Raw genomic sequence first — 26,722 nt, 5'->3', positions numbered from 1 at the left:
AAAAAAATTATATGAAAATCTTTCTGGGTGTCTTTCATGTGGATTCCCTTCTGCCTGTGAAGAATATGTATTGTAAGTTAGTCAGCTTCTCTTTCTTTATACCCTATTCTGAAGCTGCTCTTACTCTAAAATCTTTGCTCCCCCCGCCCCAGTGGGATGGAGGAGAGAATTGGAAGAGTAAAAGTGAGAAAACTTGTGGGTTGAGATATAAAAACAGTTTAATAATGGAAATAAAATAATAATAAAAGAATAAAAGCAAGTGGTGATGCACAACGAAATTGCAAAATAATAATAATAATAAGAATATACAAAGCAAGTGATGCACAACGAAATTGCTCACTGACCGATGCCCAGCCAGTCCCCGAGCAGCGGTCCCCCCGGCCAGCTTTCCCCAGTTTATGCACTGAGCATGACGTCCCATGGTATGGAATGTCCCTCTGGCCAGTTTGGCTGTGCCCCCTCCCAGCTTCTTGTGCACCTCCAGCCTTCTTGGTCGGTAGAGCATGGGAAGCTGAAAAGTCCTTGACTAGTGTAAGCACTGCTTAGCAACAACTAAGACATCGGTGTGTTATCAACATTGTTCTTGTCCTAAATCCAAAACACAGCACTGTACCAGCTACTAGGAAGAAATTTAACTCTATTCCAGCCGAAACCAGGACACTGTCCTTTCAGGTGGTGGCAGCTGTCTGTTTCTACCTCTTTCCTCAGTAATGTTTTTGGTAGACTTCAAATTCTGATCCCTGAATTCTGGCACAACTCAGGAGGAGTAGGTTTTGCAGTCCTGACAGGAGGCTTATTTAAGATATTTGTTCCCTGGGGTGACTGGGAGGGATTTTCCAGCTGGCAAAGAAAGCATACCTTCAGCCAGTCAACAATACATGAGTAGAGCACAGCAGCTCTTGCTTATAGTCTCATAATGGGACCATCAGTAAAAGGGAAGCATTCTGACAATAGAAAAGTGGATTTTTGATGTATGGAAAACAACGAAATTGCCAACCACAGTAAGAAAACAGAGGAATTCCTGTTTGACAACAGGCTCATAACAAACGTAGATGGCAATTTGGTGCAGATGGGTACACGTTATAGGAAAGCTAGTTCTTATTGCAGAGGAATTGTTAATACTTTGAGTTAAAAATATAGCAGAACAGCCCAAAGGATGGTATAGAAAGTTGATATAAGCTGCTTTAAGGCTGAAAGAAAAAAAAAATCTGGGCTTTTTTGCTGAGTGGTTTTTTTAACGGTCCAGAATTCAAAACAGTAACTCCAAACCAATAACTCTAAATTCAACATACATGAAGAGATAAAATAAACAAGAGGAGAGCGGTGGCAGGCTGGGAAGATCTCATTCACTTTTACACGAGAAGGGAGAGGCTGATGCTCTCTACTTGTACATGCATTTGCAGCCACTTGAATGACTGTGTGGCAACCACCTAATGGAGGGTACTGGAGATTTTTTTTATTTATTGCTCAGTAACAAACCCAACAAAAATCCAAACCATTATATACTTGATGTCTCCACTCATATTGTTTTATTGGGAGATTTTATGTATTGCTGAGCAGCAAGCACATCCCATGGTTGCTTGCATAAGGTGGTTATTATCAAACTTATGAGTGTCACCAGCCAGGATCAATTATTTTGATTCTGCACATTTCCAACCATTATGTTTTTTCATCAGGAGGGGGGGGAAATGGAAAATTGATTCTTTGGAATGCGTTAAATCACAACCTGCATTAAACCTGTAATTACGTGTTCATAAAAAAGGGCATAACAGGAAATTAGATTATTCAAACAACATGATACTGCCTCTTCCTCCCTTCCTTTACCCTCCAAGTCTAGCAGAAGAGGCTACAATTTTTTCTAATGGTTTCCTCTGCTTATTCACCAGTTTTTCTTTCTCTTTACCCATGATGTAATTTTCAGAATTGATCCCACTTCTCTTTTCAGCTGCGCATCTGGTGACTGCAGGACTTAATTATAACACTTTTAATGATGAGCTCTGTCATTTCTGCTTACAATACACAGAAAAAACCCAGGATGTGGACGCCAAAGAGTCTTTTTGTTATTTCCTTTCCATCATTCAGTAGCAGTGAAGCAGAACATTGCAGAAGTGAAATACTAAATCAGAGAGAATGTTAAGAAACTTTTTTTTCTTTATTTTGAGATCGGTGCTGAAGTCGTCTTTCAGGATGACTTTTTAATCTTTTGCCACTTGGTCTCAAGAGTTCTTTTTCTGTGGGTGTTCAAAAATGAAAGGAATTCACATCCCCTGCCCTGCAGTGTGAGATCACAATGTGAGATTCCTTTTAGGTTTCTTTGTTCCCTACTCTCTAAATATTTCCTTTGTAAAATAAGTTTTAGACATATTGATAATCTGAAGATTTTTAAGTGTTGTATGAATTTTTCTTTAATTTGCTGGAAGGTTCTGTCTGCTATCATGACATGTAGAAATATTCCATTGTCTGTTGAACTACAGCTGAAACGGTATGGGAAATGCAACAATCAGAGGCACTTACAACATAGACAACGGGGTTTTGTAGCTACTCTTCTGTGGCAATGCTGATAGTATCCACAGTGTCAATTGAGAAATGACAGTGTAACATCTTACTCTGCTGTAATACATTAGACCTTGATTATATGCATATTTGGGAGGACTTAAACTTTGTTTTGAAGATGGGGATTTTCTAAATTACTTGATATATCTGCCAAATTACTTTCACATAATAAGGTCATTAAGTTCACCAGTTCTTAAAAAAAGCATAGCGAAGTTGTATTTCTTCTTGTCTCTTGATAGATGTAGAATTATTTTACGGCTGGATTTTTGGTCTGGAAAAATACCCATGACTTGTGGAGACTATAGAGTGCCTGAATATCAACAAAATATAAAAACTAGATGTTTACTTAGGGTACTGAAGACTTTACAAATATCAAGGCTCTTTTAGATATTTCTAGTTGGTCGCTGAGAAACTGATTATTTCTGGACAGCTTTACTAGAAGGATCTAACTGACGTTTTGTTGAAGCTTTCATTTCTCAAAATAATAAAAGAACCTAATCTTGGAGAAAGCATCATGAAAATGTCTATCTTCCTTATGCCACTTTCTTATCCTGCCTCTTTCAGTGCTCTTGTTTCTAAATCTAATTTTCCAATCATTTGGAACGTCTGTTTCTTGTTCCAGCAATATAGGTATCCAGCTGAGTCTGCGGCAACTTGAATAACTTTGTCTCTGAACTCTGTCCCTTTTTGTTTGTTTGGTTTGGTTTTTTAGTTCCAGTCGTTCTCCTTCATCTATCTCAGTTCAAGTTAACTGGAGGAAAAAACCCTTTCATCTTTCCAATTGGTAATACGAAATTTCTTTGACTGTTTAAGGTTGTCCTTTCTCAGTTTCATTGTTTGCCTGACAATTTTGTGGCTGTTGATGACATTGCTGCTGCTTCCATTTTGTACTGGTGACCTGAATCTTGAATTCATTTAACTTGATCTTTCTTCGGTTTTGTGTCCTCTAAAAGCTGTCATTTGTTCGACTCTGTTCCTATGTGTATGATGCCTCCAAATCAAAGTGTGTTACAAAAGTTATTGAAACACAAATACAACAGTACAGTTTGAAGTGTTGTTTTATCATTTGGGGCAGTGTTTCTCCTTTGCTGTTTTTGTACCGTGATGGTTTTAATCTCTTTGCAGTTGATTATGAAGAATGCTACTGAGAGATCATTGTCCCTGTAACTGAGTAGCAGTTAAAAATGCTTCATATTTGCACCTGTCAGTCTGAGCTCGCACCAGGACTGAAGTCTACAGTTTTGTAGGTGTGTTTTTCTGTTTCTGACTTTCAACAGAAATAAAAGGGTGCCAGTATTCTTTTCACAACATTTATGGCGTTTATGTTACATTTTCAAATATTTATTTATTGTACTTACACTTTATCTTGGCTCTGGACTGGTAACTGACCACATAAAGGTGTTGTGGATGACTTTATTAAAAATATTTTTCTTTATATGAAAGCATCATCTTTTGCTGAAACAATGTTTTCTCCTCTCATGAGGACAATGTCCAATATACTGGAGAGCCTTCAATAAATGCTTAAATGTGAGCACACTTAATTGCTGTATAGCAATTCACTAGAGAATATATTCATCCCCTTACTTCTCCATCATCCATGAGAGTTTATTCATCATCCTAAAATATTTAGTAGAACATATATTTGCTGAAAAATAGAATACTTCAGATGTATTTTAGGTAGCTGAATGCACTCAGGTTGCTGAAATAGGAATTTCTGGTACTTTAACATATCTGAAAGAATATGGCAATAACTGAGGATTAAGTAGCTTTAAGTAATTAATGTCAGTATAAGTAGCTGATTTGTTTGGAGTATATTCTTGTATTTTTTTAACATTTATTTTACAACAAAACTCTATTAAAACACCATTAACCACCAGATACGTATTAAGTTCATGTGTATAGACCAACCCCATATATGGGGGGTCTTGGTAGCATGAATAAAATGATACTGATTGATCAGTTTAAATGAAAAGTACCAATTCTGAATCTAGTGCTGCTGGCATACTTTTTGATTCTGACACCTGCGGTGTAGCTGCAGAACAGAAATATTAGGGTTTCAATAGTCACATTATTTAATGAGATAATTTGGTTTATTCTAACTATACTAAAAAAAATTGTGAGGCTTTTTTTCATGGTTCTCTCAAAAAAACTACATTGTAAGCATGTTAAAAATGAGATATTGAAAACACTTAGGTTTTGGTAACTTTAAAACATTTCCTTAAAGCAGAGAATTATGTCAACTAATTTGTCTCAAATGTTTTGGCTCTTTTTTTTTGCTTATTAATTGATTGTGAATAGATGATGTAATTCTTCATTGGATTTTTTGAAGATGCTTGCAAATTTTTTTATCAGAGTTCTGTTCTTGACATCATCCTGGGACAACTGAAGGAAGTTTCAGTCAGTTCAGTGAGAATTAGAATGCTTCAATCTTTTTGTGACCTGGTTCACTATGTGTAATTGGAGAAAATATTTTTCCCCTCTTGTCCTTTATCCTGTCCACTTACATACATGATATGTTTTACAGCAGATACAGGTCTTGCTATCTGCTTGTATGTAAGTTCCCATTTTAGTTGCAGTTGTTTTGTGCTACTGATGCAAATATCAGATCAATTATTTGCAAGTCATAGTGTGCCAGTGAAGGTATATGCTGTTATCTCTGCTTCTTGAGTGAATGAAAGCTAACTAACACAGCACAAAAATAAGTTGAATTGAATTCACCTTCCTCATTCAGATTAAAAAAATTAAATGGATATTCACAGTAGAGTTTAGAGCACTCATAGTTGTAGAAACAGAACATTCATCTGCCAGAAATATGGCCAAATTTAAATTAGCTTTCATATTGTAATGTAACACTGATTTATGGCACTTTATTTTCCACTAGGGATTCAGCTATTGTATAATGTTTTCCTATGTTTTTTCCTGTTAGTTTTGCCAAAATATGGAAGTGTAAAAGGAAGGGATTCTGTTCTGGCTTTCATGATAGCAATGAAGCTATTAGCTAGGAGTTAAGCCTAGTCCCGTTCTGAAAGCCAATATGAAGCTTGTGCATAACAAAGGTTTATTTTGGAGCTTGAGTGAGATTTAAGAGGAGACATATAGAGACTATTTGGAGAATTTCCTGGTCTGGAATCTTGAATTATGAGTGAATTTTCAATGTGTCTCATTTTAGAGACACATATCAGTGATAACCAAGCTAGAAAGAGTACAGATTGACTTCCAGTTATTGAAAATGGTACTTTCATTAAGCATTCCCATTAGGCATTGATGTGGGTTTGTTATTGTTGCTATCTCTAGCATAATCTTAAGAATTACATACTGGATTTTGAAAGAAAAAGAACACTTCAATGCTAAAGCTACTGGTAGGCATTTGGAAGAGCCGCATGTTTTCCTCCCAAAGAGGCAGAATGCTTCTGATCTGCTATCTGGTGCTATCTTACTACTTTTTGATATAAGGCAGTGCCTGTCGAATCCTGCTGTGGATACGTGTGATGTTAGAGCTAAATTGATGTAATGTCTGCTGCCCCACTCATGGGCTCCTGCCCTTTTCCTTGGACTGGCTCCGATGCTCCTCTGACCTCGCAGTGTGCCTGAGCAGAGAACCACACTGACAGAAACCCAGCCCCAATTGACTGGTATTCTGCTGGTTTAGTTCTTTGGACTGGTTCACTGCTGGGTCACAGGAATGGCAAAGTTTGTGCACAGAGAGCAACAATTTATTTCTGGTAAAGGAGAAATAAGTAAGACCTTTCTTCCTAATAACAATTAGTGAGTTATAATAGCTAATACATACTGATTTAGCCTTTCATATCTGCTGTGTGTTGTTGGCCCTTTCTCCTTACTATCTAATTTGGGTTGCTTTTAAGCTTAGAAAGCAAGCTGGACATATATTATGGTTGAAAGATAGACTGTCACGATTTTCTTCCACTTATTACATCTCTGCGGTAGCTTCTCTAACTTACTCTGGATGATTGCCGTGAGCTTAAAGCTGGATGTGTAATATTGCTTGACTGTACTTACAAAACAGGGTAGATAATAGCAACAATTCTTTGTGATTCCAGTTAAGGGTTCAGACTAAGCCAGAAGGTGCAGGCTTTACAGGACTCTCAGAAGACAATGGTGCAGATGCACTCAGTTTGCACTGAGTCACTGCGTTTGCCTTGCCAGATACAGCTTTCCTCTACTTGCAACTGCTTTCACGGCTCTGCACAGTGCACATTTCTCAGAGTAAATGAAGGGCTGCTTTGCACAGATGCAAGTAGCAACCTAGGCTGAGTTTGTGCAGTGCTGCTAATATGCATCATAAAACACTCAAATGACCTCATGAGAGACAGTTTCTACCTCAGTTTCATCAGTGCTTAGGTTGTGTGATGCTTACATAGTGAGCAGCTATTCAGTGTCTGGCTTTGTTGTTATCATTCATTGTGTGACCTCATGCCTTGCACGCCGTTCAGAGTTTGGGTCTTGTGGAAAAAATTCTTGACCGTATGCCTTGGACTATTATATGATGCATAAGACTAATAGATCTGCCATACAGTTGTACAGATGCATGGCTTTCGTAACCTTTTTTCCCCTAAGATATCTTTGCTTATATTTTCCAATACTTGAAAAAGAGTTCCTCAACCACTCAAATTCCGTGAAGTAGGTATTTTCACTTACCCAATCCGTGAAGACAGAACCATTGCAAAAAAATCTTTGCTTCTGGAGCTAATGAAGTAACAGTAAGCAATGGTTTCCTTTGCTGGCCAGCAATCAGAATGAGATGAGACTTGCGTTTTGTTTCTGGTTTCATTAGCTACTGTTGATAGCAAAAGAGTGTTAACTCAGGGACTCTGCACTTTAGTAAAGACTCCTAGCGTGTATCCACAATGAGACTTTTCTGACCTATTTTAAGTCTCTCTCCCTGACACTTCCCTTTGGTCCTTGTACCAGGTCTCCCCCACTTTAACTCTGTAGGTGTTCTCCTTTTGCTGAACCCTGAAAGCTCTTTCCAAGACCGTAAGCAACCCCGGCATAAGAGCAAAGCAATTAAGCTCATTGCAATAGTAAACATTGGTGAAGAGTCCTACAAAGTTTTGCTGTCTGTAAGTCTCATCAAATTCTGGCTCTTTCCAAATGCCATTACAACGAAATAGTTTGCTGCATGCCCTGAAGGTCAACACGCACTGCCTGATTTGGACAAAGAGTAGGTAATAAAAAATTGAGTTTTCTTCTTTTTCAGATTAAGTCTTTTTTCTTCCTTTTCTTTTTCTTCTTTGTTAATATATTTGTTATCTCAGGTGCAGGACATCTTGTTTCTTCTCTAGTGACTCATTGTTCAGTGAATATGATAGTGGACTACAAAATACCAAAAAGACAAAAACATTTAAAATACTAACTGTGCACTTGATGTGTATACTTGGTGACTGTTCAGTGTTGTTTACTAAAAACCAGACCAAACAACTTATATTATAGCTTCTCAGTCTTATTTTAGCAAAATTATTAAATGGCAAGAGAACAGCAGTTACTTTTTTTCTGTGAAGTAGTGTTGTTATTGATTTCAGCAGCTGCTGACATGTCCTAGAGCTCTTATTCAGAACACTAGTACCTGATGTTTTCTCCTATATGTACATTTCAGACATATTTTCTATATGTACATTCATACATTTTTCATATTAAATAAGCAATATTTAACATTAAAATTACATTTCACACAAATGTGGTCCATCTTTTTTGAGAAGTCCTGTGTTTTTGTTGTTGAGGGAAATGATATGTGCTCGTCAGACCTCATTGGTTTATCTATCTATGCTCATAATCTTCAAAGTCATGGTCACAATTGCTATTACTCAGATACAGAATTAAAAGAAAATGAGATTTTTTCTCAGTTATTGCAAAATTCCTTAAGAACATCAAATAGAAGATTCAGAATTAAAAATTTATTGTATTACAAATAATAAATGCATATTTATTTTCCTGGGATTTGTTTTCCTGCATGTAGTGGTGTTTCCAAGGTGATGCAAATCGAGAGAGCTACTGATACTGTATAACTTGTGGACTAATACAAGAAAATCTTCAAAGACTAAATACAGTAATTTTAACTAAAGCATTTTAATGGCACAAGTTTTTGTGATTTGGTATGTATATTGGACTTCAAGTTATACTGTTTGTTTATATCATATATGTATATTGGACTTCAAGTTATACTGTTAGTTTGTTTATATCATGAAGGTGAGGTAAATTAATACTTAAAAATTCTTGATATGCCTTCAGAAAAAGTGGATTGGGGGAAGATTTTAGAAATATTTAAGACTGTTTTCTTATGTGGAAGGACTTGTCTTCTGCTTAGACATGGAAATATCTGGTATGTAATTCTAGCCAGCATCTTCTTGTATAATTAATCTTTCTGGCTTCAGAAAGTTTAATCTGTAACATTGGGCTCTTGCAGGGTGTTTTGTAGTCTGTTTGTAGACTGCACTTAAGTCTTTGTTTGGGAGATGCTGGGAAATATAAATCTGTATTATAATCAATTTGGAACAGCAGTTTTCTGCTGCCTGCCCTCGCAAGGTACACTGACAATAATACAGATGCACTTCTAAAATAACGTAGGTGGCTGTTTACAAGTCTGCAAGCAACCTTCACTCCCTGCAACTGTTTTCAGGGAACAGAGTCAGTGACAGATGCCCTAGAAATAACTAGGCAGAGAGAGAGTGTGTGTTGCTATGGAAGCTATTCTACTCTTTGATGCGCACTGTATCATCCAATTTAGAAGAGCTTTGGAGCCAATCAAATAGCTTTTTTCTCTTTTCTTTTTTTTTCCCCTAAAATTTGCCTTTGGGGGCAAATCCTGTGAATCGGAGCACAGCCTAAGCAAGTTGAGAACTCCAGGAGCTAAAAAAGAAGTAACCTGATGTTTGGTGTAACTACTCAGCTACTTTGCAGCCACTCTGCAACTTTCCAAGGCTGTGTTAGTGTTTGTTGTGTATGTATATTCTGAGTGGTAAATTGCAGTTTTGTGGCAGTTGAGTTTTTAGTTCTGGTACAGACTTAGAGAAGTCTTGTACTACTGAGGGTAACTTCTGTGTGTTGGTTTCCCAGGTACAAATGAATGGTTTCTTTCTCCCACATGCTGTCTAATCTTTTTAGACTGTCAGTGCTGCTATGCAAAACTTCTTTTAATGTCTTTGTCTAGTATGATGGGACTCCATTCTTAAAGCTACTGGAATATGAACAGCAATGAATGAGTCAGAGCTATTGCCGCTCCTTAGCCTCCTCTCCCCTAGCCCAGGGCTAGTGCAAGATAGGAAAGAAGGATTTTTCCTTTTCTAAAAGATGTGCTTTTGCATATTCTACTCTTATTTTTGATGCAGTAAAACTGCCAGGTTCCAGTGTACTGGGGGGTGGAGAAAAGAAAGAATTGACTGCTGCATTGGAGCTAAGGGAGAAAAAACAACATCATTGGGTTGTTAAACATTATGTTCAGGTTTTTTTGAGGGCTGTGTAATCTTTGCTACTATGTTCTCTTTCTCTCCATTTCTTTCCTTTGTGCTGGTTCAGAGGTGAATGTGATAAATTCCCATTACAGGGTTTACATTTTCGTGATGCCAAGTACCTGCTGTTTTTCCTGAGCAGGGAATATTTGGAACTTCCCAGCAGAGGCTAGCACCAGTTTCTAATGAAACTTTAAAATAGCTGAAGCAGTTCTGTTTTAAGTATTTGGAAGGATATTTACAGTATCTAAATAATTACTTGTGCCATATAGGAGATATTGTTGTGATGTATATTGAGCAGACCTTATAATTAGTTCCCTAGGGAACTGAATGAAAATGTGACTCCATTCTGCACTCTCAAATAAAATGTGGCCTTGCTAATTAATCAATTTTAAGAATACCAGGTACAGTCACATAAAACTCACCATTAATGCTGGGACAAAGGTTGACAACCTTTGCTAAGAATACAAATGAAGGGGAAAACAGCAATGATTAATCATTCCCCTACTTGAAAGTGATTTTTATTTAAACCCATCCTCCCTATTATATATAACTGCAAGCTTGTTAATGGCTTAAAACTTCTTACTGCATACTGTTAAGTAGTTTGGCAGATCACAAATGTTACTTTAAATGAGCACTTAATAACACTGAGTTAGTGACTTTTTAATGTAGTTAGCAAAGTACTAATACTTCAGTGTAAAGTAATGTTGTGCGAGACCGTGGCATGTAAAAAATGAAAGATGTATTTTCTTCAAAGCAGAAATCTAAAGGCAGAGTACAGGATAGTGTTCCTTCTTTATTGTTACTCCTGGCAAATTCAGCTGCAAGGGGAGAACATCTGTCTCACGTCTTGAAAATGTGTGAAATACCATCTCAACATCCTCTTCCTCACACTTAAACTATCTGGATTAATTACCTATTTTGCAGCATGAGCAGAGGGGAAGGGAATAATTGTAACTGCAATTTCAGTTCTTCACTGAGCCACAGCAGATTTAGTACCCTTTAGCAGTAATAACCTTGCACTAAGGTTGTAACTCAGTAATAAGCATCCACTATAGTTCAAGAATGGCGTTTTGATTTTTTGAACCGAGCCACTGGTGGCAGAACAAACATACTTGTCAGTGCCATCTGTATTCCTCACACCTTTACCGTGGCAGACTAATGTTTCAGGATACCAAATTGATGTCCTGTGTCAGCAAAAAGTTTTGCTACACCCCTAGCTAACTAATACAAAATAAAGACAAAAATTATTTTAACATTATACATTTAAAGCTATAGCAGCAAGAGAAAAATGAGTGCTATACAACTTATATATGTAGGGAGGGGGTCTCTGTGCATGAGTGCTATACAACTTATATATGTAGGGGGGGGTCTCTGTGTGTGTGTGTGTATATAATGCATATACTTTCTCCATGATGAATGTGTCTCCTAGATGCACCATGTCAGATCAGAAAGAACTGTCAAAAAAAATTCTCATAACATCTTAAATTGTGCAGCTCAAATCAGTTTCTCGTGATCTCCAGACCCTCAATGCATGTGGCTTCATGGCTCTCTGCATCTTAACAGTCACTCTGATGTTCTTAATGCTGTAAAAGCATTTCGAAATTTGTCATCATCCAGAAGCTCAAGCTAATTAAGAATTAGGTAAGTAGATGTAGTAATAATCAACACTTTGGTGGGTATGCCTTGGTGCTGCCAACTTAAGGGGGATTCCATAATATATCTGCTTTCAATTAGTAGGTGTCATGCCCTAAGTGCAACTCCTTCCCCTGCCCTAAGGCTTTGGCTGCCTGTACTCAAAGCCAGCTTTGATGTGGTGCAGCTGTGTAACCTTGGATCAGGCTGCTGTGGGAAGAGCACTGGGAAGTCATGTTGGAGACCTCCCTGTTTTTGCTTGGGAGCTGCTTGCCTGAGCTTTGTTGCCTGTGCTGGGCCATTTACCTTGCTGATCCTGATCTTGGCCCACTGACTTGACTTCCTGGCTTGAACCCAGACCTGCTGCATCGGTATGGACTTGGGTGGCAGTCACTGAAGTGTGTCTGTCTACTGTTTCTGGCCAGCTCTGCTCTCCTTGCTCAGGTACCGTGGCATAGTGCCCCATGTCAGCAAGGACACTGCCTGTGTGTACCTTGTCATGCTCAGCTCCTGGCTGGCACCCTAGTCCTGCTGCTCCCTGACACTAAAGGCCTTCTTGAACAGTTTGTGGTTGTGGCAACTCTGGGGAATTTTGTGATGAGAATTAATAAATATTTATTTCTTAGTATTTTTGAGACATTGAAAATTATTTAGAGATGTGTTCTTTTACATTTCCCAGGAATGAGTTTTAAAATATTTTTTTTCATCTCCCAAAGCTTTTGGAATACATTTGTGTGTATAATCCTCACAGGCAACCTCCAATAAGCACTACAAGGCCCATTCCTTCCCCCCACCCCCAGTCTTTGTTGTATAAAAATGGTTTGCTTTTGAAGATATAGAGAAACTGTATCTCTTATGGTAAGATTTTGAAAACAAAATGGCAGCTATTCAGAGAAGCTTGGAGAGGTGGAGGATATAAAGAAATTACTGTGGAGTTAGTAATTGGGAATGCTGTGCAGTGTGGACCTGTATATGTAAACTATCTTTGCAGTATATACATATGGATAGGTCATGTCAGTCTCCCACTACTTTGTTGCATTTATAACGTGTATTTCAAACATCAGTTTTGAATTTAACTGTTTTTTTCCTCCTTGCTTGAATAGAAGCTCTCAGGGCACATAAATCCTTACTGTATTTCTAAATAATACCAGTACAATGAGTATATTGGTGGCTCTAAATAGTATTTCTGTAGGTAGACAACTAAGGACTCAGATTCCAACATCCACCAGAAGTCTCTGGATGTTGATGGCCTAGTGCTGTGCCAATTTGAAGATTCATCTATATTCGTTATGAACAACATTCTTCTGATTATAGTATTCTCTGTTGCAAGGGAATATGCTGCAGAAGCAATGCTTGTTTAATATGGGATTGAATCACTATAGTTACGAAGGATTAAAAGAAAATCTCAAATTAGAATCATTTGTCACTTTATTCTCTCCAATAAAAAGTGTTTATTGTTCCTATGCAAACTTAATTTGGTAGTGTGTGTCAGTTAAATGGAGAAAAAAAAATTCTGACTGCAAAGGGAGAATTTTGCTTGACATGAATAGAAGTTTTTTTTTATCTTAAGCTATGAAGAGTGTGTGTGCATGCGGACACACACTTTTTTATAAATGCACAAGGGTACAATACAAAGAGCTGTTTCTGAGAAGCTGAGCCAAGCTTGACTGAGCAGACTCACTGGCTTAAACTTAATTCAGCATAGGGAGCGGATGCTGTAAAACAAAAGGGCATGGAGCAGGAAGGAGACTCACCAGGCAGGTAAACAAGGCTGAGGAGATGTTTCATTTGAACAAAGTCTTGAACACACATGTCCTAACTGTGAAGGTTGAATGCCTTTTGAGGTGGAAGGGGTTTACAGATTCTGACATGCCATCCTGAAGCAAAAATAATGCACATTTCTTCTGATAGCACTGTGTCTGCCTCACTTGAGTCTTTTTCCACTTCATAAAGAATATTATCTCCTATGCGGTGTGGCGTGGCTCCAGTTATTTACTCAGGAGCACAGGCACTGTCTGACTCTGTAAAATCATTTTCACATGAAGCAGTACTCAGGTTTTGATTGCTGTTCAGTTGTCCCTCTCTAGATTCAAAACACACATTTGAGACAAAAGAAGAAATACTAATTTCAGATAAAATCTTGGTGTGAGGCTTGTATGGGATCTGATTCAGTATTACTGACAAATAGCTGAAGACTAGCCAAATTATTTAAAAGACAAGCCTCTGACTACGTCTTGAAGTCCAATGTGCAGTAAATTCTGTGAAATGCAAAGAATAAAAGCTTCAGATAACATGATATATTAAAGGATGGTGCATTGTCTAATCTTCGACAGAGGTTCTTCACCCTTGTCTTAAATACAGCTTGCCTTATCTATTAGATGAAGAGGTTGTGTGATGAGGTAGCAGGCTTATCCCGGAATAAATGTTTTAGTGCTTGCTCTATATTTGGAAGTCTTGGCTTCCAGCCTCTTAGTTGTGTACAGAGTTTTGCCAATGCGATTGCGGTTGGGAGCTTACCACCAGGAGCCAGGCCACTGCTTTAGGCCATCCCAGATTCCCTGGGATGCTACAATTAGTGTTAATGCCTCACCATACTTCCCAGTCTACTTTGGCAACTTTCTCTTGACTTTGTACTTTTTTGTTGTTGCCATATAACAGTTTTGAAAAGCTTCTAGTTAGGGTGGATCTCTAACCATAATTACTACAATTGAGAAATAAATGCATACCACGAGGTTTTTTTAATAAACATGTGTTGGGTAATTCATAGACTATTTTTGTCTTTTGTGTAACCAGAGGGTATAATCAGAGCCTGTTTGTGGCACTATATTTGGATATCCAGGGAAAAGTCATTACACATGCTATATAACATTTAAAATCTCCATAACAAGGAAGGTGGCTTGCATGGGATTTTTGTTTTCTAAATTGAAATGAAGCTACATCAACGAAGTATTGTTCCCTATATTTTTTTAAAACATGGAGAATATGCACGGTGCTGGTAGGATTAGCAGTGGAAAGTTATGTATCCCAAACTAGCAATCTTTTTTTCTTTCCTTCCATTAAGACAAGCTGAATTTCTTTTTCAAAGTCTCTGAAGATAAATGCAGTCTTTCATGCCGGGTTTCAGCCCCTGAAAAACTTTTTATTTAGTAATAAATCCACTGGAAAAGAGGTTTACAAGAAAAGCGCTGACACAACCTTAACCATCATGGCACAATTAGTTTAGCTGCAGGTTTGTTGTAATCCCAAAACAATAACAGAAAATTGTCATGTCAAACAAATTCCATCTGTCCTTTGTATCATGCAGTCCCTGGATTATAACTCTTTACGTATGATTATGTCCTCTTCAATCAAGCTTTCTAATATCAAAATTGCATCCAGCTTTTTAAGTACTTCAATACAGCTACTCTGAATAGAGAGTGAGTTGGCCAAAGACAAAGCGCAGAATAAATACATCTTAAAGGAGATACTGGCATTCAGGTATGTACTACTCTGTGGTATGTAGAGTTTCCTTGTTTGTTTTCTCACTTTTTTTTGGGGGGTGGGGGTGGTGAGAAAACAGTCCTGTATTTAAGAAAAATGTTGACCAGAATAAGTCCTTTTATATGCTTGTTACAATGACATGAAGTATTAAGTGAGCAACAGTAACTCTTCTGTCTTCCTGATCAGCACTAAGAACAGATAGAAAAATTGCATTTAATTTTGGTGTAATTGTTTAAGCTATTCATCACCACCATGACCAAATGCCAAAAGGGGTACTAAAATCTTTTTGCTGGAAAAGTGGGAGGGAGAGATGACTGCAAATCTGCTAAATGTATATATGATTCCTTCACTTCATCATTCTCAGATGAGACTCATATTTCTAAAAGACTTGCAGAGGGAATATTTTCATGACAGCAGCACACTGAGATTGAACTTAACTGAAAGGGATATATTTTTTACTCTGGTTTTGTAGAGACAGCATAAAAATCTGTGGTAAGAAAAAGGCAGAAAATAGTATATTATTGTAGAAAATGGAATCCTGTTCTGAGAAAAGAAGTAGAAATTGCCTTCTCTCTGCAAAATTTCTTGGCTTACCATTCCCATAGATGCAAAACCTAGGAAAAGTTTCTTCTGTTTCCAGGAGAGAAGAGATAAAGAAACAAATTGATTCTTTGAGTGCTTAGTTAAACATCTTATAAAGAGTTCAGGTGTTACTCAAAAGCTATAAACTGTAAGCAAGCTAAATAGGTGAGTGTTGAAGTTTGCATTTTCATTGCCATTCCTAGTGTTGACATCCCCCGAGTTCTGGTGGGTGTGGGTGGCTGTGACAGTCACAGCTTTGCAGCGGTGGATCAGTTTCTTTCCATTTAGACCAGGACTGTTTCTGTCCCTGCGAGACTGAAACTTAAAATCTAGCAATGACGTTAGCAAGAGGACAGTGACAGTTCTCATGTAAAGTTAATGTCTAGGAACATCTGTCCAGAATATTTGGCATAAGGAGATTTTTATTTTTTTCCAAAGTTCTTATGGAACTTTATGGCATAAAGGCTCTTATGCCATTGTCACCTGGAGGGAGCTAGAACCAGATATGCTTTGCATGTGTAGACTGTCTTTTGTCTGCTTAGTTATTGGCTGCTTTGCTACCCTAAGTGTAAAAGAACTTAAGCAAACTGATACGTATAAGTATGAATTTTCACACTGATGAAGTAAATGGAATCACATTTTTATAAATGTATTCAATAGAACAATTTTTTTCTAGGGTTTTGAGGTCTTCCTTTTTATCCAAGGCACAATCTAGCAGTAGCTAGTTCATCGATAGATGCTGATATCCCTTAGAAAGGAATAGGATGTAACTTGGTTCCGATCAAGGTGTGATCACATTTCTCTCACTTACATACAAATGTTTCTTTACACAGAGCACATAGTGCTTAGTTTCTCTTCTCATATCTTTTAAAAATTCAGGTGCCATGCTTTAAGAGTTTATTCTCTATCTAAGCTTGGCATATGGGATTGATTGTCTTGTCACCTGGCCCTAGTTCCTGATGATATGCCGTAGCTGTATTGCATACAGTTCTTCATGGGATGTGCCCTATTTTTCCACACTAATGTGTTGTTTCATGCTTGCTCTGTCCCGTTTTTGATTTCAATTTAAATTGGAAAAGAACTCAGTAAGGTTGTAGTCATTGAACAAGTTTGTTACCACAAAGGAACTGAGAGTCCCTTTGGTTCCTTTATTGCATGCTAATGGTCTTAATGTTCTGAGACTGAACTCTGCCTCCTTCCTATGAGAGAACAGATAAATGGTTACAGCAATACCAGATGAGGCTGCAGTACTTACAGCTGTTGTGCAAAAAGCATTTTATATGTTCAACAAATGGGGATGGATACTTTGCAGAATGTGCGCGTGTGTGGAGAGCACTAGTTAAAACTTCCCCCAGTGAGCTCTTGTTTGAGTGTTTGGTAGAAACAAAAGAGCAGTTTCCACAACCGAATGTGTGCTTGTTGAGAATGAACTATGTTTATACAGAGGCAAGAATCCAAGCTCAAATAATGACTTTTCCTTGATGATGATGTATTTCTCTTGTGAGGTTCCTTCACTTGTTATCTATGATCTGCCCCATTCTAACAGCCCATAGGAATGGAAAAATTGAGTCCTAAACCAGAGGATTCTGATGAAAGCTAGAACCTGAGCTGCTGTAGGGGAATATGCTGGAATATATGTCTCTTACAAACACTTAGAGAATGATATTTCCCCCCTTCCCCAGCATGTAATTCTATTTTATTTAGATTGGTTTAAGAGTGTGGTCAGTTCTGACTGTATCCTCTTTATAGCTATGTAAATGACTATTCCTGCGAAATGAGGCAGGGCATCAACTTGCTGTATTTTTCTCCCTGAATCAGAGAGTTCCTACCTGATTTTTGCAAAGGTACATAAAGGATACCAGTGACACAGCTACATAATAAAGCCCTAGTTTTAACAGCCATCATGAATAAACGTAATATGCGTTCTCAGTGCTAACATAAGGAATAGATGAGTCTGTGGAAATAAATGGTTTGCTGACACAATTATGTGATAATTTTCCTCAGCCTTTAAATTAATGGGAAGATGAATTAGCGGCTGTCCCCAAATGTTTCTTCAGTGGGATACTGAGAGGCAGTTGAAGGTGGTAAATCTAGCAGCAGCAGCTGTTGAAAACAGCATCTTTAATCTTTCTGTGGCAACTAAAGAAGTTTTACTCTACAATTGGAATAGAGGCAATGGTTTATCCAGTGCAAAATGTAGGGGTCAATACTGGTATATATTGCAGACAACAGAAGGTTTGTGCAGTCAGCATAGGGGCACTAGTAACTACAGAGAAGCTAGCAGCTGGAATTGCCTTACTGTATTTGAATTGCCTTACATTTTCTTGCTGTGTGAACTGTACTTTCTGTACTTGATTTTCTTACTCCTGAGCCAGTGTAGTAATCACAGAAAATAACATTACCACCTGCACAAAGAGGTTGTTCTTCCTGCAGTATGTCACCCCTACCAGGTCTGCTGTAAGACAGTTTCTCCTGAACTAATCAGTAGCCTGCAAAGCAGCAGCACATAAATTGTTCAAAAGCATCACTTATTTGTATTGGTCGCCTCTCCTTATCTGGAGGGCATGATTCATCAGACCTTTTCCAATAGCCTCTGTCAGGCTTGGCCTGTCCACCATCACTTACTCATTGCTGGTAAATTGTTTACAGGCAGGCTGAGTGTACTTGACTCTGAAAGCCTGGAAGCTAAACCAAACCCACTACTGCTGCAGGTAGCTCTTCTGCAACAGAGAAATGAACTTTATTACATAGCTGAGTGGTGAATGGTTGTTGAGGGCTTTGGATGTGAGTCGTTTGAGATCAATTGTTCTGTTTTGCTGAGTAAAGCAGGAGGGTTGAGCTCAAAGTTTAGGGATGATGGCTTGGAGGGAAAAAGAAAAAGATTAAGGACAGGCAATTATCTTCAGCTTCAGTGGTAGTTATGTGGCTAAATTCCCTGGTGGGGCTTGAGAACATTGGTGCTTCCCTACAATCTTTAAAAAAGAAAAAAAACCCCAAAACCCCCTCATACCAAAAGCAGAGATTCAAGAGCTCTTCAACTTTAGAACTATTACTATTTCTCAGTTGTTTGGAATACTGTGGGAAAGCCTGTAACTCCTTTTTTTTTTTTTTTGTAACCCCTTTTTTTTTTTTTTTTTTAACGTTAAGCACAGACAGTAGAATTCATCAGTGACTGGTAAATGCTATCAAGGAATTGCTAAAAAATCCCACAGGCCTGTATATGTCTATAAGAAACACCAAAATAGCCACGCTGGCTTTATGTAAGCTCCACAGAAAGGCCAGAAGCTGAGGAGTGTCTGAAAGAGTCTGGGAAAATACTCGAGTGAAGAAATATACAGTAGAATGGATGGGCACGTATAAAAGTTTGGCCACAGGAATAACCACTGAAGCAGAGGAAAAAAAACCCAACCCTCTCGTAGAAAGTTGTCTGTCAGGAACTGCTGTACCTTCCATAGGGAGCGCGGTCAGCCCTTCCTGATTTTCCTTCTAATGTAGCCTAGGATACCTGACGCTGCTTGAAGTGTCCAGTGAAATAAATCAGGCACTTGAAAAGGCATTCACCTCTTACATGCAACAAATCCTAAAGCTTTAAGTCCTGTGTTACTTAGAGTGGCAACAAAGTTCCAAATTCTATACTTACACCTAACTCAATTTTTGGTAGTAAGTGAATAGGTAAGAATCTACAGCCATCAACTGAGTGCGGGGAACAGGCTGGTTGTAGTGCATTCTCTAAGGACAACAGTCCATCGTTGTATGTACACATATGTAACAACAATTCTGGTCTGTTTCTGGACTGCACGTACAGTTTTATAACTCAAATGACTTCACTTTTTTGATTAGCTAGTAGTAAAAGCTATTTCATATGTGAGTTGGATAGTAACATTTTATCCTAGTAGTGGAATATCACCTTTTCTGGAATTTCTCCAGTACTTAAAGGATGTCGGTTGCATCTGCAGAGCAGTTCTGGTGTGCTTGTACTGGGTTATTTTTGAAAGAAACAAAACCAAATATTCTCTTCTAGGTGTACAGCAACTCTGCTTTGACACCTAATGGAGATGTAAGAGTCCAAACCAACGACTCGTTGTTTGAACAGCTTTGAATTGTGCTTATGATGGGAACATTCAGTCCAGGGATGAGACTAAGTAGAGTTTGAAGTAAAACTCTTGAACATCATATAATGTAGATAGATACGTGGACCTCTTCATTAGCTGTTTTGATCTCCTGATTAGGTCCTGTTTTATGAAATTATTTGCTGAAGTATCTGTAGCTGCAGTGTACTAACATTTTCTCTGAAAGCAGTGGAAGCACTTTGAGCTAAATTGTTTGCTTGCAGAAGACAAATGGTTATTATTTTATTAACAAGATCTGAGACTGCAATGTGCAAGAACAAAACAGTATCATTCTGGGAATTTTTTAAAAGTCACACTTTATTGATTTTTTTTCCCTTGGTCCTTTTAACTTTCTCATTTGTACCTTCCTGTGTTTTTTTCTTTTCTTGCTGGTGTTATAATTTAAATCTAGAGACTTGAAACACTTACCTTTGCCAGTAAGCAGTAAAAACTTTACCAGAATTCCATCAAACCTTTCTCATTGATTAGAATCTAAAAGCTGCTATAAGAGAAGGTCGTCCACTGAACTTCAATGTATTGTCCATTAGTAAACATTGTGCCTACATTAGTCATCTGTAATTCAGATCTTTTTCATGTCAGCATCTTATTTGCTAGTGTAACTTTTCCAATATTTTAGTTTTTTAGAAACACAAACTACTTTGTGATGTTAGTGGATAGACCCTTAGACATTACAGTGGACTGAATACATGACCTAGCAGGCACTTACTTTCCTCTTCAGTGTATGGATGGCTGTTCTGGCCTATGAGTACTTGGCAATATATGGTACAGAATGCGGACAATAAATTGCCTGGGGAATTGGGAATAAGGGCAAGTAAAGCAAGTTCCCCATAGTAATACTGATTTTAAACTACCAGTGATTTCACAGGAGAACATGTGCATCGACATTGATCCTGGAGTAGCTTGTCTTGCTGTAATTTGACTAGGAGATCTTAGGCTTAAGGCTTTCCCATATGTTTGACTTGGTATTAGTATGGGAAATCACCGTTGTCCTGCTATGCTATTGTTTCACTGTGGCTTTCATTCTTTTGGGCAATTTCAATGGAAGGTTTTTCTTACATTGCATGCAAATATTTTATGCGCTTAGTGGACATCTCAGTAAAGAAAGTAGCAGTGTTGAAAAAATTTATAAAATTTTATTATGGCTGGAGAAGATGAAACTTTGAAAAACTAACTGAATTTTTCCTGGGGGCTGAAGGAACAGGGGTACAGGAAGTGCATACGAACGTTTTCCAAGTCTTTTGGTAGATGGTAGGGTGGGAGGACTTTTTAGTGCTTAGGGCATTTGCTGTAGTGTTCTTTGATCATTTATTTTAAGCTTCTCTGTATCCCTTGTTTCCTTTCAGACATTTCATTAATACTCGTCTATATTCAGTAGGATCTGAGCTGTAATACCTGGTGGCCTGCCTCCTGTCTGAGCAATCCCACCTCTCTCATTAGCAATGAATAAGAAAGAATTCCCTGACTAAGTTTTAAGTTTAGTTCCTTTCAAGCAGTAGACTTTTGGTTGCATATTGCGTCAAATCAGCTGTACATGAGTGAATGTGCCAGTTTGGGGTTAGAATAGTGTTTTGTCTTAATCTTTTATATATCAGAAAGTTGCAAAGTTTTTTGGCTTTTTTATATATATATATATATGCACACTTCCAAATGCTCATAACTTTCAAAAACACTCTTTGAAGACTCAGAAATGCATGGCTGTTTTGAACTATTACTTTGTTGTCATTTTGGGCCAGATTCTCAGGTGATATTGAATAAGACCATTATGTTGACTCCACTGGATCTATACTAGTTTATAACAGCTGAAGATTGTCTAGGAGTTCTCAGGTTTTGTATTAATAGTGATGCCAATAAAAATTGCGCTCACTTCTAATATGCTTGTAATAAAACTCCAATGTTCGTTCTCTGATTGTGGGGCTATGCAAATCTTTAAGAAATAAACTAACCCGCCAAAGAACTGCACTGAGTGACACTGGTTTATGTGGATTCACATTTAAGTTTTTCTTGAGCAGTGATCCTCTGTTCTCAAAGGAAAATTCCCTTGCTAACTTTTGCTTCTTTGGGGGGTGTGTGTGTGGAAATATACTGTCTAGGCAGAGAAGGAAGCTCCAGATGGATAAGGTCTTTTGGTATTTCTTTTAAAAAAAGGGTGCACTTGTGTGGTCTGAGAAAAATGTGGGACACTTCAGGTTTATTCAGAAAGAAATTTATCTGAACTTTTCTGTGTCTGTCACACAAATGCCAGGTTTGTAAACCAGCAGAGCCAGCAGAATTTTGTACTCATTTGCAATAATCCCTCATTTTTCTCACAGAAGTGTAATTTCCCAAGTGGACAGTGTCCTTAAAGATGAGTAGCATAAGCGTGTGAAAGTGTCCATCTAGAAACCTTTAGCTAGTAAATCAGTCTGTTTCACTTTTTTCTATGGGAAGCCGTTTGTCCTGATGTAGGCTCACCTGCCCAGCCACGCTAGCTCATTTGAAAATGTTATGAAGGAGTGTGTGTGTGTAGTGAGTGAAATAACCTAGATGAAAATGCATTTTAGGTGGCTGACATAGAACTTATTCTCTGACAGTGCCACTACTTCATCCAGTATGCTATAAGGGATGCAAGGTGAGCTTGTTTTCAGAATGTGTCTTTGTTTTACTGATTCTTTTGGTTTTACATTCAGACATGCTGCCTTCCTGTTGGGCAGTGGAAAAACACTGTGTCTACAGAGAAAAGTTTTTAAGTAATTGAACTAGATATGTGGAATCAGGTATGACACATTTGCATCCCAACCTTACATCTTGTATATTTAAGACTGGCCAGAAACAGGGGGGCATTTTTGAACTGACAACCCACTTTCGTTTTCACTTCCCTTCCCCTGTACAAAACTACAGATTACAAAATTACAACTTTGCCTGATGATCTTCATGAAGAAAATGAGATCAAATAACAACAAACTATTTTAAAACAATAGTACAGAACTCCTTGGCAGCACTGCAGAACATGTACTCAATTAGGGTGAAATCATACCATTTGCAAGCATTTGTACTCACTGGCTGTTCCAGTGCTTGACTGTGGTGGAAAGGAAGGGGAGTGCTGTTTGCACACACTTTAACTTGTTGCCTCTGAGGATTGTAATGGCAGCTGTGATTTGCCTGCTAGACTTTTTTTTTTTCTCCCTTCAAAATAAAGCAAGATCAGAAAATGCGTGGGACTTATATTTTAGCATCCCCCTCCTCCTTTTTTTTTTTCCTTTCCCCCCACAATCTTTTTGGTATCATGTGGAGTGTCAGAAATTCTGGTCTCTTGGCTCAGGCTTCTTGGAGGGGCAAAGCCCAAATATTGTAGATGTGTAGTGTGCCCGGTGCCCTGTAGAATCACTGATACATTTTAGTTGTAATGTACCATATCACCTCCTGCTCTTGGTGCATTTGCTTTAGATATCTAGGTTGTATGCATACGCTTGTGTTTTCTGGCTGGAGTTTACTCTTATCTATGTGGAAAAAAATAGTTTGCTATTGGTTTCTTTAAAGATCTGCTTTTCCCAGTTGCCAAATAGTCTGTAGACAAAATCAGAAGAGCTCTGAGTTTCAATGTGAAAGTGCACGCTGAACTGGTGACCTGACAGCCTCTGAGAGCTTGTGCTGTTTTGATATTTGGCTAGAACTTAGTGAAATAGAAGATAAATAATGCAAGTTGAAAACATGTCACAAGTGGTAGACATTTTGAAAAGATGTTCTGCATCTGAAAGCAGAGGCTGCAAACCTATCCTGCGTTCTCTGTCTGGAGAAAGAGTAATTGGCTGCTTCTGCTCTGAGTCTTGATCTGGTTCAGAGCCCAATGCCCTTTTCTTCCAAAATGGATCAAGTATCAGGCAGGAATCTGACTCCAAACTTCCCTTTGGACATTTCCGATTTTACTGTCCTGTTCTTGCATCCTTGTTTTCTCTAAAATCCACATTTCCCAAGCATGATAAGAGTAAAAATCTTCTTACTGTACCAGTTCTGTGAAGAATGAGGGACTGCTTTTCAGATGGTAACTACTGGCTCCAGTTGCATCCTGACTTCCAGAGTCTTCAGCTGCTGGATGTGCAGCTAAGACTTTAAAGGACTGCAAATGTAAATAAAGAAAATACCAGCACCTTTTTTGCTGTATTTCTTGCCTATACTGATCAATCTTCTTTTAAAAGCATTTAAGTGGTGTTGGTTATGCACAAATGAAGAAAAACGTACTAAGGAAAGTTACAATTGAGCTGCTTCTGTGAACAACCCTATTTCCCTTTTCATATTCCTCAAAGCTTGTGTAATATAAAATTTGAGAACAATGAAGGGAAAAAAAAATCCAAACCTGCCATGCAGTTAATCTGACCAATGTTCTGAAAGTTTATGCTATTTTCTGAAAGTGTGAATGCTTAAGATTGCAATATCTAACTGTGTATATATCCACTGATTTGATTCTTTATAGAGGCTTTCCCTAAATTTTTCCTAAGTATTTATATGATAGACAAGAATAATCCAAAAGAGAATTTACTGTAGTCTCTGCCCTTAAATTTTTATAAATATGCATCTCCATTACAGTATTTGTTACAGCATCTTTGGGACTGTGAATAATATTTGCTGTAAGGGTGGGTGGGTTGGTTGGTTTGGTTTGCCTAACTAGGTTTTGCATTTGTATTACACATGAGAAATCATAGAATCGTTTAGGTTGGAAAAGACCTTTAAGATCATCAAGTCCAACCGTTAACCTAACACTTGCCAAATTGTGTTACCTGCTGAGTTTTTTTGATGGTGTCTTTGCTTGTGCAGGACCTTTGAAGGAAATTACCAAACCCTGAGGTTGCCCTTGGACAAAAATGACATGCGTTTCTGAAGATAATACCAAAACTTTGTAAAGAATGTGGTCAAATATCTATATTAGCGAAATGCTTTAAGTTCCTCCTGAACAGTTGGCAATGACTACTTGTTTCATTGCTGAAGGAAGACTGTTTGGGAAATGAGGAGAAAGGAGAGAGACAGAATTAGTGTATATCATAAGGCCATGCAGAATTTGGATTCTAAAAATTTTGAACAACAGCTACTAATAATTTTTAGTATTACTGCAATACCCCAGGCCCATAACAAGCCTCCAATGAGCATGTACCATAGATTTATGATATACAACTTGAACTAAGTCAATCACATGTGAATGCTCATTTCATATGTGAAGAAAAGTGTCTTTTTCAAAGTATTTCTTCAAAGTGTTATACTTCATCTTTTAGGGAGAGTATACAAAGACGGTCATCTGCTCTATATTGTGGTAACATGTAAACAGAAATGTTGGGGGAACTGGAGGTTTCCCATTCTACTTTAAATACTTGTTTCAGTTTACACAAATGTGGCAATATTAAAGGATGAATAACTTCTTTGAGACTAGCTGTCTGGATAAAATCAGCTCTAGGACAAATGTCCTCAACAGAAGTCTGTTCAGGGAAGAAGCCTTTCGGGGAGATCTTTAAAGATTTTATCAACATATTGTGATTAAAATAATACTGTTAACTGCATTATTTTATAGGATGTTGTTTGGAAACTTTCATAGTCTTCTTTTATTTAATGTTGTTCTTCATGTTGTTAGTGAATTTAAAACTAATATGGTGCAAGGAGCTATATAATCTTGTGTTATTTTGCTGTAAGCTTTTAAAAAAATAAGAGGCCGTGTTCACAAGAGCAGGAATAGATAAATTGTACCAGAAGTCACTTATTTGGTGGGATTTCTTTTTTAGAATTGTCAACAAACCGTGTCTTAGCACAGTGCAAGTGTATGGGTAAGTCTTGCTCCTTGCAACTTTATGGGGAAATTCCATGTAAAAACAAAAGGTTAAAAGAAAACCCTTTTTTCTGCAATAATGCAACTATTAAGGCCAATGTCTTGATCAAACCTCCAGTAGCTCCTCGTCTACTTACACTGTTTTCAAAAAGAAGGAAATTGAAAATTGCTTTTTTCTGGTTTTGCTCCTGAAATAAAATTGTTATGTTGTATGGCTGTGCTTCATTAAACAGCTTCTCTGTTTTACCCTGGAGATAGTTTTATGCCTGTACTGTGTGAAATGATCCCTGGTTAGCAGCAATCTTTATATAGCAATTTAAGAAAGGTTTGTAACTGTTACCTCTAGTTTACAGTTAGAGAAACTAAGATGCAGAGCATTATTTGCCCAATTGCAGCACTTACTGGGTGTTTTTCTTTAAAATTTTTCTTTGCTTCCTGCATGTGGAAGATACTGAATTTGATAACTGGAAAAAAATCTGTAAGAGCTCATCTCGTATTTCAAATTATATATGCCAAATATGCAGTTTTGAAGTTCGTGGCAAGATAGTGGCCATCGATGTTGAGAAAGACTTATTTAATGCATGCACTATTGTTGCCATTTTCTGCTACTTTGCAAATACATCGTTCCTAAACTATTTTGTAGTGTCTACCTGAAGTTTTATAGAAAATTATGTGGAGATTCCTCTTGCTGTAGCCATATTTTAAAGAAGAACCTATGCCTACTGCCCCATATTCAAGTACCCTGTTATAAAAAATATAGACGATAACCTTTTTATAGTTAGAGAGGCAATGATTTAAATAAGGACCAAAGTCAAGAGAGTTGTGAGATTAATTAGAAAGTAAAAGCAGTGACTCTACTATGCCTATATGTTCTCCTTGCTTGCCTAGGAAGTAGGTGGCAAATTTACCAGTCACTTTTCATTCTTGAAGAAGAGAAGTTGCTTATTATAATTACCCTGCCCAAATTCCTGAGTGCTTTTAGCAACAGCTATGTCCCATAGGCTGAAATTACAGGTTGATGAAGAAAAAAAAAATCTGTAATTTCAAATCACTTATTTTAAAATAGCTGAATGCATTTTATGTGTAGACTTTAA

The sequence above is a fragment of the Aptenodytes forsteri genome, unplaced genomic scaffold (genome assembly GCF_000699145.1).
Source record: "Aptenodytes forsteri isolate BGI_AS27 unplaced genomic scaffold, ASM69914v1 Scaffold84, whole genome shotgun sequence".
NCBI lineage: Eukaryota > Metazoa > Chordata > Aves > Sphenisciformes > Spheniscidae > Aptenodytes > Aptenodytes forsteri.
The sequence above is the reverse complement of the archived record's forward strand: the minus strand, read 5'-3'. Positions refer to the sequence as shown.